This window comes from Balaenoptera borealis (assembly GCF_965194805.1).
Source record: "Balaenoptera borealis genome assembly, chromosome: 2".
Taxonomy (NCBI): Eukaryota; Metazoa; Chordata; class Mammalia; order Artiodactyla; family Balaenopteridae; genus Balaenoptera; species Balaenoptera borealis.
Window position 1 is genome coordinate 58,425,818 of NC_138867.1, and position 21,134 is coordinate 58,446,951.

General features: G+C 40.3%; 2 long non-coding RNA genes across 10 annotated transcripts in view; one reads left to right on the forward strand and one right to left on the reverse strand.

Annotated features, from left to right (window-relative positions):
- Positions 1-21,134, reverse strand: part of LOC309619437 — a 109,294-nt gene that overhangs the window by 12,360 nt on the left and 75,800 nt on the right. The gene's annotated exons all lie outside the window — the stretch shown is intronic.
- The window catches only part of LOC309619378, an 85,199-nt gene continuing 75,891 nt past the window's right edge, over positions 11,827-21,134 (forward strand). For 7 of the 9 annotated variants that reach the window (XR_014238909.1, XR_014238910.1, XR_014238911.1 and 4 more), the window contains exon 1: positions 13,964-20,139. This is a non-coding gene — a long non-coding RNA (uncharacterized lncRNA). Of the gene's footprint in view, positions 12,287-13,963; positions 20,140-21,134 lie in introns of those variants that run through there. The other 2 variants (XR_014238907.1, XR_014238908.1) reach the window with 1 other exon arrangement.

The window sequence follows — 21,134 nt, forward strand, 5'->3', positions numbered from 1 at the left end:
AGAAACCTGTAATCTTATGCTTGAAGAACCAGGGGGCTGAGTTCAGGGCAACTGTAGCATCTGGAAAGGGAGAGGAGAAATTCCAGAGGCAGAGTCAGAGAAGAGAAGCCCTTAAAAACTGCTTATAAACTCTGCTTAAGTTTCTGGCTGACCTCTGAATTGTTCACGTGCAGGGCCAACTCCAAGCAACCCAGCTGCTAAGACTAAAGCACTGAACTGATGTTTTAGACTCTGGTTCTTCCTGCTTAAAAAAAAAAGAAAAATCAATGTTCTTATAACAGAATCAAGATCCTCTATAACATTTGCTCATAATGTCAAGGATACGATAAAAAATTATTTCACATGAGATTGGTTCAAGATGGCAGAGTAGAAGGATGTGTGGTCACTCCCTCTTGTGAGAGCACCAGAATCACAACTAACTGCTGAACAATCATCGACAGGAAGACACTGGAACTCACCAAAAAAGATACCCCACATCCAAAGACAAAGGAGAAGCCACAATGAGATGGTAGGAGGGGCGCAATCACAATAAAATCAAATCCCATAACTGCTGGGTGGGTGACTTACAAACTGGAGAACACTTATACCACAGAAGTCCACCCACTGGAGTGAAGGTTCTGAGCCCCACGTCAGGCTTCCCAACCTGGGGGTCTGGCAACGGGAGGAGGAATTACTAGAGAATCAGACTTTGAAGGCTAGTGGGATTTGATTGCAGGACTTCGACAGGACTGGGGGTAAGAGAGACTCCACTCTTGGAGGGCACACACAAAGTAGTGTGAGCATGGGGACCCAGGGGAAGGAGCAGTGACCCCATAGGAGACTGAACCAGACCTACCTGCTAGTGTTGGAGGGTCTCCTGCAGAGGCAGGGGGTAGTTGTGTCTCACTGTGAAGACAAGGACGCTGGCAGCAGAAGTTCTGGGAAGTACTCCTTAGAGTGAACCCTCCCAGAGTCTGCCATTAGCCCCACCAAAGAGCCAGGTAGGCTCCAGTGTTGGGTCACTCCAGGCCAAACAACCAACAGGGAGGGAACCCAGCCCCACCGATCAGCAGACAAGCAGATTAAAGTTTTACTGAGCTCTGCCCACCAGAGCAACACCCAGTTCTACCCACCACCAGTCCCTCCCATCAGGAAACTTGCACAAGCCTCTTAGATATCATCATCCAACAGAAGGCAGACAGCAGAAGCAAGAAGAACTACAATCCTGCAGCCCATGGAACAAAAACCACATTCACAGAAAGACAGACAAGATGAAAAAGCAGAGGGCTATGTACCAGATGAAGGAACAAGATAAAACCCAAGAAAAACAACTAAATGAAGTGGAGATAGGAAACCGTCCAGAAAAAGAATTCAGAATAAAGATAGTGAAGATGATCCAGGACCTCGGATAAAGAATGGAGGCAAAGATCGAGAAGATGCAAGAAATGTTTAACAAAGACCTAGAAGAATTAAAGAACAAACACCTAGAAGAATTAAAGAACAAACAAACAGACATGAACAATACAATAACTGAAATGAAAAATACACTAGAAGGAATCAATAGCAGAATAACTGAGGCAGAAGAACGGATAAGTGACCTGGAAGACAGAATAGTGGAATTCACTGCCACAGAACAGAATAAGGAAAAAAGAATGAAAAGAAATGAAGACAGCTTAAGAGACCTCTGGGACGACATTAAACGCAACAACATTCACATTATAGGGGTCCCAGAAGGAGAAGAGAGAGAGAAGGGACCTGAGAAGGTATCTGAAGAAATTATAGTCCAAAATTTCCCTAACACAGGAAAGGAAATAGCCACCCAAGTCCAGGAAGCGCAGAGAGTCCCATACAGGATAAACCCAAGGAGAAACACACCGAGACACATAGTAATCAAATTGACAAAAATTAAAGACAAAGAAAAATTATTGAAAGAAACAAGGGAGAAATGACAAATAACATACAAGGGAACTCCCATAAGGTTAACAGTTGATTTCTCAGCAGAAACTCTACAAGCCAGAAGGGAGTGGCAGGATATATTTAATGTGATGAAAGGGAAGAACCTACAACCAAGATTACTCTACCCAGCAAGGATCTCATTCAGATTCAATGGAGAAATCAAAAGCTTTACAGACAAGCAAAAGGTAAGAGAATTCAGCACCACCAAACCAGCTCTAAAACAAATGCTAAAGGAATTTCTCTAAGTGAGAAACACAAGAGAAGAAAAGGACCTACAAAAACAAACCCCCCAAAATTAAGGAAATGGTCATAGGAATATACATATCAATAATTACCTTAAATGTGAATGGATTAAATGCTCCAACCAAAAGACACCGGCTCACTGAATGGATACAAAAACAAGATCCATACATATGTTGTCTACAAGAGACCCACTTCAGACCTAGGGACACATACAGACTGAAAGTGAGGGGATGGAAAAAGATATTCCATGCAAATGGAAATCAAAAGAAAGCTGGAGTAGCAATACTCATATCAGACAAAATAGAATTTAAAATAAAGAATGTTACAAGAGACAAGGAAGGACACTACATAATGATCAAGGGATCAATCCAAGAAGAAGATATAACAATTATAAGTATATATGCACACAACATAGGAGCACCTCAATACATAAGGCAACTGCTAACAGCTATAAAAGAGGAAATCGACAGTAACAGAGTAATAGTGGGGGACTTTAACACCTCACTTACACCAATGGACAGATCATCCAGACAGAAAAGTAATAAGGAAACACAAGCTTTAAATGACACAATAGACCAGACAGATTTAATTGATATTTATAGGACATTCCATCCAAAAACAGCAGATTACACTTTCTTCTCAAGTGCACATGGAACATTCTCCAGGATAGATCACATCTTGGGTCACAAATCAAGCCTTGGTAAATTTAAGAAAACTGAAATCATATCAAGTATCTTTTCTGAGAACAATGCTAAGAGATTAGAAATCAATTACAGGGAAAAAACATAAAAAACACAAACACATGGAGGCTAAACAATATGTTACTAAATAACCAAGAGATCACTGAAGAAATCAAAGAGGAAATCAAAAAATACCTAGAGACAAATTACAGTGAAAACACGACAGTCCAAAACCTATGAGATGAAGCAAAAGTAGTTCTAAGAGGGAAGTTTATAGCAATACAAGCCTACTTCAAGAAACAAGAAAAATCACAAGTAAACAATCTAACCTTACACCTAAAGGAACTAGAGAAAGAAGAACAAGCAAAACCCAAAGTTAGCAGAAGGAAAGACATCATAAAGATCAGAGCAGAAATAAATGAAATAGAAACAAAGAAAACAATAGCAAAGATCAATAAAACTAAAAGCTGGTTCTTTGAGAAGATAAACCATTAGCCAGACTCATCAAGAAAAAGAGGGAGAGGGGACTCAAATCAATAAAATTAGAAATGAAAACGGAGCAGTTACAACAGACACCGCAGAAATACAAAGCATCCTAAGAGACTACTACAAGGAACTCTATGCCAATAAAATGGACAACCTGGAAGAAATGGACAGATTCTTAGAAAGGTATAACCTTCCAAGACTGAACCAGGAAGAAATAGAAAATATGAACAGACCAATCACAAGTAGTGAAATTGAGAATGTGATTAAAAATCTTCCAACAAACAAAAGTCCAGGACCAGATGGCTTCACAGGTGAATTCTATCAAACATTTAGGAAGAGCTAACACCCATCCTTCTCAAACTCTTCCAAAAATTTGCAGAGGAAGGAATACACCCAAACTCATTCTATGAGGCCACCATCACCCTGAAACCAAAACCAGACAAAGATATCACAAAAAAAGAAAGTTACAGACCAATATCACTGATGAATATAGATGCAAAAATCCTCAACAAAATACTAGCAAACAGAATCCAACAACACATTAAAAGGATCATACACCATGATCAAGTGGGATTTATCCCAGGGATGCAAGGATTCTTCAATATATGCAAATCAATCAATGTGATTACCATATTAACAAACTGAAGAATAAAAACCATATGATCATCTCAAAAGATGCAGAAAAACTTTTGACAAAATTCAACACGCATTAATGATAAAAACTCTCCAGAAAGTGGGCATAGAGGGAACCTATCTCAATATAATAAAGGCCATATACAACAAACCCACAGCAAACATCATTCTCAATGGTGAAAAACTGAAAGCATTTCCTCTAAGATCAGGAACAAGGCAAGGATGTCCACTCTCACCACTAGTATTCAACATAGTTTTGGAAGTCCTAGCCATGGCAATCAGAGAAGAAAAAGAAATAAAAGGAATACAAATTGGAAAAGAAGAAGTAAAGCTGTCACTCTTTGCAGGTGACATGATACTATACATAGAGAATCCTAAAGATGCTACCAGAAAACCACTAGAGCTATTCAATGAGTTTGGTAAAGTTGCAGGAAACAAAATTAATGCACAGGAATCTCTTGCATTCCTATACACTAATGATGAAAAATCTGAAAGAGAAATTAAGGAAACACTCCCATTTACCACTGCAACAAAAAGAATAAAATACCTAGGAAAAACCTACCTAGGGAGACAAAAGACCTGTATGCAGAAAACTAAAAGACACTGATGAAAGAAATTAAAGATGATACAAACAGATGGAGAGATATACCATGTTCTTGGATTGGAAGAATCAATATTGTGAAAATGACTATACTACCCAAAGCAATCTACAGATGCAATGCAATCCCTATCAAATTACCAATGTCATTTTTTACAGAACTAGAACAAAAAATCTTAAAATTTGTATGGAGACACAAAAGACCCCGAATAGCCAAAGTAATCTTGGGGGAAAAAAACGGAGTTGGAGGAATCAGACTCCCTGACTTCAGAGTATACTACAAAGCTACAGTAATCAAAACAGTATGGTACTGGCACAAAAACAGAAATATAGATCAATGGAACAGGATAGAAAGCCCAGAGATAAACCCACACACCTATTGTCAACTAATCTATGACAAAGAGGTAAGGATATACAATGGAGAAAAGAAAATGTCTTCAATAAGTGGTGCTGGGAAAACTGGACAGCTACATGTAAAAGAATGAAATTAGAACACTCCCTAACACCATACACAAAAATAAACTCAAAATGGATTAGAGACCTAAATGTAAGACCGGACACTATAAAACTCTTAGAAGAAAACATAGGAAGAACACTCTTTGACATAAATTGCAGCACTGGGTTGGTGGGAGGTTGGAGGGAGAGATAAATTAGGAGTTTGGGATTAACATATACAAACTACTATATATAAAATAGATAAAAAACAAGGACCTACTCTATAGCACAGGGAACTATATTCAATATTTTGTAATAACCTATAATGGAAAAGAACCTGAAAAAGAACATTCATATATGTATATACATATAGTTATACATATATATGTATATGTATAACTGAACATATATATACACATATACATGTATAACTGAATCAGTTTGCTGTACACTTGAAACTAACACATTGTAATATATTAACTATACCTCAATAAAATTTTTTTTAAAAAGAGCTATCTTTTCCAGAGAAGGGTGGAAAATTAAGGGAATATGGGGCACTGACAAAAGTTGAGGATTTTTTTAGCATCTCCATAATCTCCATTGTCACCTCCCTAAGATCCCCCTATATCAGTCAACTCTCTGGCAAGTGCAGCTTTAAGACACGTCCCTCTGGCATCAATCTTCTAACTGGATTGCCTTTCCTAAACCCTCTAAGCTTCTTTTTTATAGAAATATAAGAACCTTCCTTGTTTAATCCTGTTCACAAAGTTAAACTGTGTTTTCAAACAACTGTCTTCCAGTAATCATTAATAGGAGAGTTATTTATATATATATATATATATATATATATATATATATATATATATATATATATACACATATATCTGAATCACTTTGCTGTATACCTGAAACTACACAACACTGTAAATTAACTAGATTTAATTTTTAAAAATGGTTTAAAAAGCATAGAAAGCTTAATTGTTAATTCAGGAATAAAACTGGAGACAAATGAACAAATTACCTGAATTATTTTTAAAGCTGAAAGTTTAATCTTTTTCTCTAGGTCATATCAAAACGCCATGTATGCATCCCAGTATTAACCATTACTGAGTCTTATTTGTGATGTGTGCAGTTTCAATCCTTTTTAATAAAACCATATGCCACTAATTATTATAAAGGAAAACAAGTACTTGGAGTAGAAATAGTGAAAGTGTTCCATCTTCTTTAAGCCATCTCCCCAATTAAAACTACAAAGCCTCAGAGATATGGCAGATTTAATGGCATTTTCCTAGAGCTAACTTTGAGCGTAACTTTTTAAGTCAGTTGTGATGACCATTATTCCATATACTCAATTCTGCTTAACTGAGTTGGGTCTTAACTATGAATTTAACTAGCATTTCCCAAATAAAGATTCTAGAGTACACTTTGTATAGGAGGTCAAAACATAAGTCACAAAGAAAGGGTTTAATGATTAAATACTTTTGAGAAATACTGAGTTAAACAGATCTGTTTTTTCTGCCAAGGCTTTTCAGAGCCTTCAACATGGGAGTGTGCATTGTGAGTCACCAAGGGTGTCAGGTGGCACAAGGCCTGTCAATCAAGTGTAGAACAGAGGCCATGGATATGGCAAGGACTCTGAGGTTCTCCCAGGGGAGAAGCTCATTTATTCACTTGACAAACATTAATTGAGCACTTACTACGTTCTAATCTAGGCACTTGCAAATATATGATAGATAAGACTGTTCTCACTGAACTTATTATTTAGTGAGAGAAGCAGACACAGCCAGGTAAATAAACAAATAATAATATAATTCCAAGTAGTGCTACAAAAAAAGAAGCAATAGAGACGAATGGTGTGGGATGGGAGGCTAACTAGATAGACAGTTAGGAAAGGTCTCTCAGAGGCAGTGATAGACAACATGAGACCTCAACAACAAGAAATTGACCACGCATGAAGAGCCAAAGGGCGAGTGTTCAAAGGAGAGGAAGCAACTTGTACAGAGGTTATAAGGCAGGAAGTAGTTCTATGTGTTTAAGCCCCTTAGAGGGGACCATGTGGCTGGAGCATAGAGAGGCATTTAAAGACGGAATGTATTAAAAGGAAGAAAATGTCCGTTACAGAAAGTGACAAAATGAGAGCTGACTCTTAACTTGCCAGACAGGAAACACATACCAATGAAGAAATTCATAGAATTTTCTGCTAGTGAAAATGTAAAATAGTACAATTACTTTGGAAAGTAGTTTGGCATTTTCTCACAAAGGTAAGTGTATACCTATAACATGAGCCAGCCATTCTACTCCTTGGTATTTACCAAAGAGAAATTAAAGCCCATGTCCACAATGAGAATTGTAAACAAATGATCATAGTAGCTTTATTTGTAATCCTCAAAACTGAAAATAACCCAAATATCAATTACTAGGTAATTGGATGAAAAAATTGGGGTATTTCCATACAATAGAATAATACTCAACAACAAAAGGAACAAACTACACAATACATAATACACAAACAAATACGCACAATAAAAATATATGATTGGAAAGGGAAAAGTAAATTTGGCTTCATTTGCAGAAAACATAGCTGTAAACAGAAAATCCTAAGAAATCTACAAATTAATAAGTGAATTTAGCAAGGCCATATAAGGTAAAAAAAAATCATCTGTACTCATATATATTACAATTAAGAATTAGTTAATTAAATTTTAAAAATTCAATTTATAAGTTCATCTAAAAACACGAAATGGGGTAAATTTAACAAAGTTTTTGCAATACTCCTACACTGAAATCTAGAAAATATTGCTGAGAAAAATTAAAGACCTATATAAATGTAGTGATATGCTCTACTCAATATTGAGAAACTAGATATTGTTAAGATGTGAATTCTCCCCAAATTGATATATAGATTCAATGCAATTCTTTTCAAACTTTCAGCAGGCTTTTTTTGTTGTTGTTGTTAGAAATTGACAAGCTGGTTCTGTAACTTATATGAGAATACAAAGAACCTAGATGAATCAAAACAATTTTGAGAAAGAACACAGCTGGAGGATTTACACTGCCTTATTTCAAGATTTACTATAACACTACAGTAATCAAGACTGTCTGGTATCAGTGGAACAATACGCATATAGATCAATGGAGAGTCCAGACATAGGCCCACACATAGACAGTAGATTTTTTTTAAAAGGTGCCACAGCTGGATGGGAGGGGAGTTTGAGGGAGAATGGATACATGTATATGTACGGCTGAGTCCCTTTGCTGTGCACCTGAAACTATCACAACATTGTTAATCGGCTATACTCCAATATAAAGTAAAAAGTTTAAAAAATAAAAATAAAAAAAAAAAAGGTGCCACAGCAATTTGATGAGGAAAGGATAATCTTTTCAATAAATGTCGATGAAACAATTGGATATCCCTAGGCAAAAGCCTTTGCAACCTTGGAGTAAGTAAAGATTTCTTAGATAGGACACAAAAATACAAATCATAAAGGAAAAATTTATCAAATTGGACTTCATCAAAATTAAAACTTTAAGTTCCTTGGAAAATACCATTAAGAAAATGAAAAGACAAGACACAGACTGGGAAAAAATATTCATGATACATATATCTGATGAAGCACCAGAATATACAGAGAACTCTTACACTCAATAATAAGACAAGTAATCAATTAAAAATAGACAGATTTGGGCATTCACTTCACAAAAGACATGCCAATGGCAAAAAAGCACATGAAAAGATGCTCAACATCACTGACCATCAGGGAAATGCCACAATGAGATATAATTACAAAACCTCTAGAAAAGCTAAAATGAAGAGGAGGAGGATTGGTAAGGATATGGAGCAACTAAAACTCTGACATCTTACTGGTGGGTACATTTTATTATATGTAAATTATATCTCAATAAAGTTTTTTTAAAAAAGAGTTAAGCCAATGAAGTTTCAAAACTGTGGCAACTGATTTACAAGAAAGGCAAAAAGAAAAAATTACAAAGGAGTAGTGAAGTACTACTGCTAATATTTAAAGAGGCACTATGCTCATTCTTTGCTATATGTTTCCTCATTCGACCTTGACAAAGAGCTTATGAGGTAGGTATAATTATTATCTCAATCTTAGAGTTGGGCAAACTGAAACTTATAGAGCTTCAGTGGTGAGGTTTGGGCAGGCTGACAACAGTATCTAAACTCTTAAGCATTAAGCAAAAGAAGCTAAAATTGCCACGTTGCCGGGCTTATTTAAGCCTGGTCATAAAAGTGGAAGATCATAATGCTCAAGAATATATGTTAAATTTACTTTAAACCAAACTCCAGTTTTATACACAGCACTGGATGTAGTAAGATCTTTATGGAAGAAAATTGATTTGAAAGGCTTACGCTCTAGTTCGGCTCCACAACATGCTACCCTATAACCATGTGGAAATTCCTTACCCTTGGTTTCCTCGGCTGTGAAATGGAGATCTAATCCCTGCCTTCTATACTCAAAAGTCTACTGTGAGGATGAAATAAGCATCACATTTGAAGATGCTTTATAAACTATACAGCCTGACACAGTTGCAAAATCATCTGAATAAGCGAGAAAGTCATGGTGGAGATGACCTACGACTTACGTTTCCTTCTTCGAGTTCTTATTTAAATTTAAAGGACCTGCAGGTGTATATATACTTTCATACATTGCATGAGTGAACCAACTAACTAGTATTCAATTATTTTTACTGTGTGACTAGTGCTGGACTATGGTAATTACCAGAAGATGCCTCAATTCTTGCCTTCAATCTCTGACAGTCTAGCCAAAGGAAAAAAGAACTACTCAACACTGCAGAGGATTGAATTTCTTAACCCCAACCAGTAAGCCCACACCTCCTTGCTCATCTTGCTAACTTTGTCTTTCAGGGCCTAGTGCCACCTCTCCCATGACACCTTTTATATCTGTTCTTGGATGGATTCCCTAATAAGATCTCATTTAACATCCATCTACTTTCACTCGGTTGAATTTCATTTACTCATTAACGCAACATCTTCCTACATGTTGATTATATACATAATATGCTCTAATCACTTCATTTCTGTGGCTCTAATTTCTCTCAAATTAGTAACCTCTCCAAAAAAGGGTTCATCTTGTTCTTTTGTATTTGCCACACCACTAGCAAAGTACCGGGAACAAAATGAATTAAAACTAAATTGAATGTGGTGAAAGAAGATGGCAGAGATGTGGTTTGACAAGACCACATGGAACAGTGGCTTTGGACTGTGGGTTACAATACTGGCTTTGGCTCTATAGCTGCTGTGTATGCTTTTCATGTTTATTCATTTGTAAAAGAGAATAAAATATCTCCTTGGGGATTTATGGTCAGGATCAAATAAATTAACATATATCAATATAAAGTGCCTAGCACACAGCAGGCACTGAGATATATTTATTTTCTTCTTCTTCCTAATGGAAAGCAACATGTTTCATATTCTGATAGAAATTTAATCCTTAGGTCATATAGCAGTATTGAGTCCAGAATAAACTTGACAGTCTCTTTGGCTTGGGTTTTGAGTATTCATAGAGAAATCCCCGTGTACATTCATTCCCTAGTCCCAAACAAAACCCCATCTCCATGTAAATTGTTTAGAAAGTGAGAAATATTTATTCTAATTAATCCTTGATATGTGAAGGTATCAAAATATGCTCACATCAGTATTGAGTCCAGAATAAACTTGACAGTCTCTTTGGCTTGGGTTTTGAGTATTCATAGAGAAATCCCCGTGTACATTCATTCCCTAGTCCCAAACAAAACCCCATCTCCATGTAAATTGCTTAGAAAGTGAGAAATATTTATTCTAATTAATCCTTGATATGTGAAGGTAATCAAAATATGCTCACATCATTATCAGAGCCTGGGTGCAAATACAGGAAGAATCTGGGTTTGGTTAATCAAAAGAAGATTGTCCCTTTGAGGACGAGGGTTAGTGGAAGCTATAAGGAATCAAGTAGGAAGTAGGTTAAGTGGATTCTGCAAAAATTCAAATATAACCCAGTGCTCTTCCCTAGTATAATTCTATTTCTGGTTCTGCCAGACTCTGCTCTATAAATCTCTGATTTGCTTTGTCTACTCCATCTCTCTGGATTTGGCTGTCATGTCCTTGTCTGCCTTGAGTAAGGACAAAGACCATTTTCTCCACTATGAGGATTCAGCAGTTATGTGGACATTTGTGGCAGCAAAAGAAAACCAGCCTTGAATTGTCTCCATTTCACCAAAGTTTGAAAAATAAAATGTGGTGTTAAGTTACACCTGACAGCAAGGAGCTACTATGATTCAGTCTCTAGCTGTGTGTGTGTGTGTGTGTGTGTGTGTGTGTATCAGAAAAAATGTAATGTTATTCAGTAAGTTTGTAAGAGCCAGGACAGAGTTTTATTCTTTGCATCCCCATGTCACCAATACTGACACAACACATGGCATTGGATTTCTACCATGGGTGATCCAACCCCATCTACAGATGAGAAAACTAACGCCCAGAGAAGACTCTGTACTCTTTGCCCGAAGTCACACACATAGTGACTGAAACCAAAATGCTCATCTCTCTCCTGATTCAGCTCTGGTGCCCTTTGCCCTCTGCTGGCCTTCCTCTGTATCCTGCCTTTGTAGAAATGGGAAAGAACACGAAAATGAAAATCTGAGAAAGCAAGAGGACAACATGAAAGAATGGCGTGGGGGAGGGATAGGAATTGATCCTTGTAGAGCAACAGCGATGCTGGGGGCAAACCTTTGAGTAATTGTGAGGTTTAAGAAGCGCTCTGCTGAAATGTACAATAAAAGTGGAAGTAGGTGGGAGGGAGGTGAGGGTGAGTGAGGAGAAAGAGGGAAATGCTGGGCTGGGTTTCTGAGGCACCAGTCAGCGGAGGCAAAGAGGGGATGTGAAGAACAAAGAAGCTCGGGCTGCAAATGTCTCTGATCACCTGGAGAAGCAATGACAGCAACATGCAGCCCTTTCCGTGTTCATATTCCTCTTGCAGCCTCAGGGCAGAGCCAGGGCTGAGCCCCAGGAGCCCAGTCAGAATCCAGAGGATTTCCCTTTCAAGTCTGCAGAATGTGGGGACTGTCACGTTGAGGCGTGTTGTTTTCTCCAAGCCAGCTGACCCGCCCAAACACAGCCTGGATGGGGACATGTGCCATCCGAGCTGGACGGCTTTGATGTCATGGAGCTGCATCCAGCTGGGAGCTTGTGACTTCACCTCTGGAAAAGCTGGAAGGTGATTTCTAGTGTTTTCAAAATACTGTGAAGCAGCATGGGTCTTAGGTAAGTCAGCCACGGTTTTTCAAAAGGGATTCTCAGCCCTGCCTGTGCCCAGCTGTTCCATTCGCATAGCTCGTTGTAACCCTCCTGTGAGAGTCATAGAACGGGCTTCTCCCTCTTTCCCTGCTCTGCCAGTCATACGAAGATGATCCCCTACTACTTGTAAAATCACCCGCTGGGTGTCTAGGAGCTGAGATTCCTAAGTCCCTCCCATCAGGTTTCACGGGAGAGATTTCTCATCAGGTCACTCAGGCTGGTGAAGCTTCCTCTCCAGCCATCTCATGATTTATTCAGATTCTGAAGGAAAGTGAAGGGAATGGATGTTTGTACTGCAGACAACTGAGGAAAGGCTTGTGTAGAATTGGACTATGGCCGAGCCTCTGACCTAGCTGGTGAGCTCCACATTGTGTGAGATTTACAGTTTAAATAAGAGCCAGAGGTCTGAGAGCCTTGAGCTGGAATGGGATAAGGAGGAGAAGGACTATGGTTCACAACTGATGGGGTGGAAACAGTACCAGCAGAACTCTGAATGTGCACCCCCAAATCCTAAACTCATTCAAATGGCTTCCCACCATCTGGCGTAACTTTATTTCTATTTCCTATTTCAGGTCCAATTTCTCAGACTAGCAAGGCTGTCCATTCAATCCAAGACTGATTTAACACCAGACTACTGTTGTTTCTTGTTGGTTTATCTAATTTTTTAAGCCTAACATTTATACACAAAAACACCCAGATCATAAGCAGTCAGCTTTATACCCAGCCAGGTCCAGAGACAGAACATGGTCAGCACCCAGAAGCCTCCTCAAGTCCCTTTCAGCGACTGCCTCCTCAGGGATAACTATGACCCTGACTGACTTCTGACCATGAGGATTCGTTTTGCCTGTTTCTGGACTTAGAGTCCTACACTGCATCCTCTTCATTGTCATTTTTGTTACTCAACCTTGTGTTTGTGAGATTCGATCTTGCTGTGTGTAGTTGTAGTTTGTTGACTCTTTCGAAGGTTGTTGTAAAAGTATTCGGTTGCTTAAACGTACAGGATGCGTATATCCAGTCTACGGGAGAGGACGTTTGACTTAGTCTGGTTTGCCATGGCATGCAGAGTGTTGCCATGAACATCCTGCACATGCCAGATCATATTTTAAAAGTTTGATGCAGTGCTGCCTATTGTTGCTCTGACCCTTTCTACCAGGAAGATGGTTCACTCGCAAGATTCACAACATTTTTGGAGTTATGATACCCTATTTTTATTTCATTAGAGCATCTTCTCCTCCCCAAATGGTGTATTGTATAGACTTTTAAAAATAAGAATTAACCTAGTTTAAGGACATAGCAATGTCATCAGCATTTACTCACTTCTGTGTGCCCATTGCACCTTGTCCTGCGCAGAGCAAGTCATTACAACATTTGTTCAACTGCACTGAATTCTTTGGGAACAATCCCCCCACACACACACCAGCAACATTTCTCGCCTCTCTTCATCTTCTCTAACTAAAATATCATTGCTCCCTTAACAATTCTCTACAGCAATTGTACTCTCTTCTTTGGCTTTGATATCCCCAGGGTAAAATATTTTTGGAAAACTCTATACCCATTCACACATTTTTAAGCTGGCATCTAAAAAATGTATCATCAGTTTATGAGACTGACGCGCTGCCTGCTGCGCTAAGAGGACAGATATATCATCAGTTTAAATAAATGTAAAGAGTAGAATTTCCACCATGTTTTAAATCAACATTTTAACTTTTAAAAATTTTAAAACTACAAGCTTAAAATAAATAAAATGCAGGAAACAAAAAGTATCTAGTGGATTTATACCAACTGTAGCAGGATGATAGAAGACTGCATTTCCATTATAATACCTTTAGAAAGGGAGACAAATGTCATCAGGTCACAAAAGATCCGTCAGTTTTACACTGTGTGACATATGGGGAAGAATGTGAATGATTAGTGGTTTTCCAAAGTTCTTTGTAATTCAACATCCTGTGTAGATATTACTTGAAAAATATTTATAGCTTCTGAGTCAGTGAGATGCAATTTATTCCTCCATGGAATTCATTCTAGAATGTGTGGAATATTGCCTTGAACCTTAGTTATTCCAGTATATTCCCTGGAAGTATCATTATTGTCAATAAACAGGTTGTTCTGCCCCCCCAAAAAAAAACAAACTACAAGCTTAGCTCATACAATTTATAGAAAATGGTCCACCATGTTACATAATTGGCAAAGCTGTCTTTATTGAAAATTAATTAGCAAAGTCAGATTTACTTTCATTCAGATATGGCTTTCTGTATTTTTAAATTTTTATCATTTCAAATAAATATGTTAATACACATCCCTTGGCAAAAATTACATCTAAACTTTAATCCTAAACTACATGTATGGATGGATGGAGGGAGGGGTGGAGGGAGGGATGAAGGCATGGGTGGAGACTTGGAAACTCACCATGACCTTTTCCCCTGAATGAAACAAAGTGCCACACCTTCAATATTTCCTCCCAAAGCTCCCTTTGCTTTGCTTTCATGTGACTCTCTCAGAAGGGATGCATTCCTGGATGTTTATTTGTTTGGTGCTCAGAAGTCTTTTACACTCCAGGGTAATAATGCTCCACAGTGAGGTCCAGGGTGGATGAGAAGTCTGTTTTTCTACCCTTTAAAGTGGGACAAGGGAAAGGGGGAAAGCTGTGCTCTGAACCAATTTGTTTCGTATTTTCTTTCTATAATCATGCAGAGGAGAAAGTGGTGTTTTAAAGATGTTGGATCACTTTACTTTCTCTGGGTATTAGGCCAAGCTAATCCCTATTTCCAGCTTTATCGGAGATGTAAAAGACCCATGGGACTTCCCAAACTAGTCAAAGGATAGGTTTTCCAATCTCTTAAGAAAATGGACTCAGATTTCCTGATAGAATATTTGCTTACTATGTTCAAGTGTTTTCTAGATAGTATTAGAATCAGCACTATCATCAGTTCTTAATTATATAACAATATTTATTCTGTCCATTACCTGAGGTCAGTTTTTAATTCAGGTTGATTTTTTCCTGAAATTTAGCACAACAAACACCTTGGCTCATTTGCCCTCCGGTGCTCAACTAGTTTGAGCGAGTGGAAAGCAAACTAACTTTAAAATAAGCAAAGGACTCCAAAGGCAAGACTTTGCTGCTAATAATAATAATAATAATGCATTGAGCCAACTGATATTACTCTGACATCTGGCACCCCCTATTCTCCACTACAGCTGCAAACCTGAAAATATTTCCAAAAGCCTCTGGGAGTGAGCACTCTGGGAAGAATCAAACCTTGAAGGTTACAGAAGACATAAGACAATCAGTTCTTCCCCCAGACAATAGAGCACACCCAGGAGAGAAGGACCTCTGAAGGTTATAAAAGTCAGCCACGGAAATGTCAAAACTCAAAAGCCCAGGCGAGTTAAGTGGGAGAAAAACAGAAGTAGCAGAAAAACGTGATGAAAAATGAGAAGCAAGTGGCAAAAAAGAGAAGCCAGAGCAAAGCTAGAAATGTTGATGATTCAGGAAGAAAGAGAGTCCCCAAGAGTGAGGAGAAGGGACTTAGGGAAACCCAGAAGACAACATAGGAAAAACAGTAGCAGCCCAAAGAGCCGAGCAGACTGGAAACCTTCAGTGTTGGCCCCCCGGCCATCAGGGCCTGTACATAGTATTCAGTAAGGGTCCTTGTTCCATTTCTGTCCTTTGAGCTTCAAGGGACAGAGATCCACTCATGAGCGTAGAAAAAAAGGAAGGTACTGAAATAATCCATGTGTATTACAACACAATTTAGAACCGGAATGCCATCAGGAAGTAAGATGGCTCAAGCAGTTGGCTATTCCCTCCTCTTCCTGGATCACAGTATTCCCAGACACCCTGCTTCTTTCTGCATATAGGCTCCTTAACCCTCCCTCGCTTAACTTTTTATCTGCTTCTTCATGGTTACTGCTTCCTTATAGCTGAGCTTACTTACAGACCTTCATGGAGTCTTCAGCCCCAACTTTTTTGTCACACAGTTTGCCAAAGATCAGCCTGCCAAGTATATGTCTGTTCCCATATCCGTCTATACCAGGAGCGTTATTATTATAATTATATAATTTAATTAATTGATAGGTAAACTCAAAGCATGTAAAGAGAAAAAAAAAAAGAACTGTTTCTACAAAAACTAATTTGAATGCTTTGAAAAGACTCATAAAGTTGAATCTCACACACCCAGAAACCTCGCTATCAAATCAGATTGTGATAAAGACAACTCTAAAAGATTAGGGAGAAATATCCCCAAAATCTAGAAGTGTTCTGTACTCAGCTTACTTGAAAATTGTCTTTAGGTTGTTGATTCACTTGAAAGAAACCCAAATTGGAAATGGTAGATGACTCACCATGGGTGTCATTTATTCCAGAAAGACAATACAGAACTCCAATCAGCCAATCCATAATCAAAGCAAAGGTCTTAGCCTTACATGAAAAGACGGCAAGTGAATTTACATTTATAGGTATTTATATGAATTCATGTGTGCATCTACTAATTTACATGTATACATACAATTAAAATAAAAAATTTTAGGTAGTATCATTTTTTAGTTATTTTCCACAGTAACTGTCAAGCATCACTGCAGTCAGAGTGGGTAGGAGGATTTCTGATGCAACGTTCATCCTTCCTGCTGCTCCCCACTCAGTGACTTGCTTAGCACCAAGTACATAACAGGCATTAATGGACCCTTGTTGCTTGAAAACCTCAGAGGAGGTAAACAGGTCAAACGGTGATAACATAAACCCTGCTCCTAAATTATCTTGAGGAGGCCCGATACTCCTTAAGCACTGAGCCAAGCATAAGTAATAGTGAACTCAACCCAGTTCACTGTTGGTTCCAAGAAATAAAATAACATAGTCTCTTGCTCTGAATTAATTGTTAAAGGATTTGGCATGCTTTTAAAGAGTCCCTTAAAGAGCAAGGAAACTGCCCTAAATACTGCCCTGCCCCTGGAGGTGGGGTAAGCAGGACAGTGGAGACAATCCAAATAATGACATGTGTTCTCTGTCCTCCCAGCTACTGTGACAGGTAAGTGCACAGCTCTGGAGTCCGAAGCTCCTTGGCGTTAACTTGCCATAAGGCCTTGGCAACTACTGTACTTGTCTCAGTTCCTCTTCTGTAAAATAGGTGTTGTAAGAACTAAATGAGGTAATGGATAAATGGCAAGATAAGGTTTTCTTTCCCCTCCATCCTCTCCCTTTGTTACCAAACCAGGTCTGTTTGCCAGATGAGCAGCTTGCCAAATGCTGAGAAGCTGAGGTTTACAGCCAAAAATGAGTTTACTCACAAGGCAGCCACGCAAGAAGATGAGAGAATAGGTCTCAGATCCACCTCCGTGAAGGTGAGAGGGCTGGGGTATTTATGGGATAAGCAGGGTGGTCTTAGGCATGGGGAAAGGTGATTGGAGGTAGGGAAAAAGTGCGGTCATTGGTGTTCTGTGCAGGCCCCTCTGGGTTACATGCTCTGTTTATTCAAAATGGAGACGCTTAGCACGATCTGAGGGTGGAGTTTTCCAGCCCTCTGACGTCAAAAGGCCATTCACCTGGACACCTCCACAGGCCCAGTTTGAGGGTGGGTGGTCCCAAGCAGCCTTAGCCAGCTCACGCTGGGCAGGAGCTGATTCCATATTCCTGTAAAACTACTGGTCTGTGTGAAGCTGGGAGGGAAGGCAGTTAAAGAGAGGAAAAGAGAAAGAAAAACAAAATAACTTAAGTGAGCTTAATCAGTGAAGGCAGGTTACAAGCAGAGGGGTTTTAACAGACTGTTCCCCTATCTGTTGCTCTGCAAGACAAGCTCAAGGATTCCTCTTAGCCATCAGTTTCTGTTTCTCTAGGGGGCACAGTTTCCGTTTCACCTTTTCTTCCCCTGCCTGTGGTAAGCATGGTAAAGAGAAGAAAAAGCACTCTAAGAAGGCCTAGAGTCATTTGCAGAACAGTTAACTATAAGAATAAAAAGGTATATCATTATGTTTGCCACACTCTGAAGAACATAAAGGGCCTAAAACCTCCTCAGCATCTCACTGTAAGGCCCGCAGCAGAGCGCCTTGCAATCATTCACGCATTCAGTGAGCACCGTCCATGTTCCAAGCACTGTTCCAGGCACAGTGGTGAACAGTGCAAGTCCTCTCTCTCATGGAGCGTACGTGACATCCCAGTTGAAGAAAAGACAGAGACTAAGAGGCTACCTGTGAAACCTGTGCACAATGCCATAGTAAGCTCTCAATAAACACCAGCTATTTTAATTATTGTTGTTATTATTAAAATATGGCCTTTGACTTCACGCCATATATAGCTGTTTCCTACCCTAAAGCTGGAACCACCTCACACTAGCTTTCTCAGAAGCCAACCACAGGACTCCTGGGCCAGGACTCAGAGCACAAAACTCCTTGGATTTTATCATCTTTCCCCTCCCCCAGCTTCCTACCTGTTTTCAAGAATCACAACCCTTTCCCCAGTTCTCCAGAGGTTAGGAATGGAAGCTGGGGAAGTCAGAGCTATAATGCTCTATTAAAATATGAATTATTGATGCTTCGCCTCCCATCCTACTCTAGAAGTGAAAGACAGCCACCCACTTCAAGGGTCTCGCTCAATGCAGATCTGTGGACACAGAGAAGCACTCCTAAGGGACTGCCCTGGGGCAGGGGTAACTAATCTGCAGATGGTCTCATTCCTGCCTGGCACCTTTCCATTGTGTGGTCCTACCCGGGCTTACCTAGGCCACTTGATTTTATATAGGAACCTATCATACTCTGAGTCCCCCCTGTGATTTACGTTTTTAAAATATCTTCTAACATGTAATTCACTTATTTATTAGGTATGTTCTTTATTTTCTTTTTCCTCCATGAGAATGTAAATTCTTATGAGGGCAAAGATGTTAGGTTTATTCACTGGGGCCGTGCCAGGCACATATTAGGCACTCAGTAAATATTTGTGGAATGAATGAATGAAAACTTCAGAGGAAAAAGCTTTCTATCGATCCTGGAAGGACCTTGTGGCCCTTAGCAAGGGCTCCAAAAAGCAAAATCAACCAAAACTTGGACAACTGACTGCGACTCTATCTTTCTTGCAAACAGGAAAGCAAAGATGGGGTGGAGGGGGGGGGGGTGTTCCCCCAGCCCCTCTCCCCTTCTCCCTCGCAGAGGAGGCCAAGGCAGCGAAGGGAGGGCAAGGTCCTTCCCGATTTCTGGAATAGTGGCTGTGTTACCTGCTTGTCTTGCTCCCATTCTCTTGACAGCCCTATTCCTGGATTTTATACTGTGTGCCTGTTCTTTCCACATCATGGCTACTGTGAATAAATACATTGAAGAAGGATGAAGGCACCTTTTTTTTTTTTTTTTGTCCTGCAGCATGACTAGCAGTTAGTGGGATTCGGTAGACAGGAAACACAAATATATTGAAACCGGGATTTGAAAGCTGCACCTTCAGTTGCAGGATCTCGTTCTTAAGAGGACGGATTGGAGACCGGAGGCGGGCGGGGCTGCGCGCAGGGATGCGGTCCCAGGTCTCGGAGTGCCGGGCGAGGGCGAGGGCGAGGGCGAGGGCAGGGGTAGGGGCAGGGGGCGGCGGGGGGAGAAGAGGGGAGCGCCGGCTCCGCACGTGTCCCCACCCCAGTTAGCTGGAAAAGGCCGGGTGTGCTGTACCTCCCGCGGTGGGTCGTCTCGGCTTAAAGCGGCAGCAGGCGACCAAGGAAGCGGATGGAGAGGCCGCGGGGAGCCGGGGATGGCAAAGCCGCTCCCTACCCGAGGGCTCGCTGCCCTCGCTGGCAAGGCGAGGGCTCACTCTGCAGAGGCGTCTCCGCGGCTTTTCCCAGTTTTGCTCCGAGACCCAGGTTGGTAGAGCGGGCTGGATGGGGGCGCGGGCTCCGCTGGCTGGGCCCGGCCGCAGAGGCGCCGCTGCGCTCTCCGCCCTTCTCCGCGCCTCGGCCGGCCGACTGCCCTGCTCCCCGGAGGCCCCTCCGCATACGCCGGTCTGCCCACCCCGCCCTTCGTGGCTCCCCCGTCCCTGAATTCCTGCAGCGCTTTCACAGTTCACACGGTCATTCATCTCTCAGTATGTGATATGTCTCCCCAGTTAAATTATAAAACACATAAACAGCCATATGCTCTTTTTTTAAGCTTTCTCTTTTTCTGATTATAAAGTGCTTCTCTAGTTCCTGTTGTGTTCAACCCAAAGCGATGGCCAGCACAGGCCTCTAATTGCGTGACTTCAGGAAAACCCTTCTGGAATGGTTTTCTCATGTGCAAGATGAGATTTTTAAGGTCCCTTCCAGCTTTTAAATTCATGGACTTCCCAAGGAGAGCTAGAGTTGGTTTACTGGATAGAGCTGCTCTGGCTACAGTGGTTTGGGGTCCAAATGTTTTGTTTCTGGAGGTTACGGGTGGGTGGCATCTGTGAGTGGTCACCAGGAAGAGGAACCCACAGTGACTCCTGGCTTCTTCTCTCCTGGCCACTCACTATCTACCCAGCTCTTCTAAAACGGGGTCCCCAGGCCATACGCATGAGACCACTTTGATACTGACTGAGGGGTAGGAAAAATCCCTTCTCCTGTAAGTTCTATGCTGAAAAGGAAGAAATTTTTCAGAAAGGCTTTTTGCTAGGAAATTATGAGGTACAAAAACACAAAACCATGGAAGCATCCAGTCAGACCCCACATTCTTTGAATAACTTTGATAGAGGCCAAACATTTGTTAGCAAATTTTAGACAACCTTGAGCCCCACGTCATTGCCCTCAGCTGAACCATGAAGGAGAAGGTTGCCAAGCCAAAGATACTCAAACTTCCCCCCAACAGCCTATGTGGCCCCTTTCCAGACTCTGTACAGAGC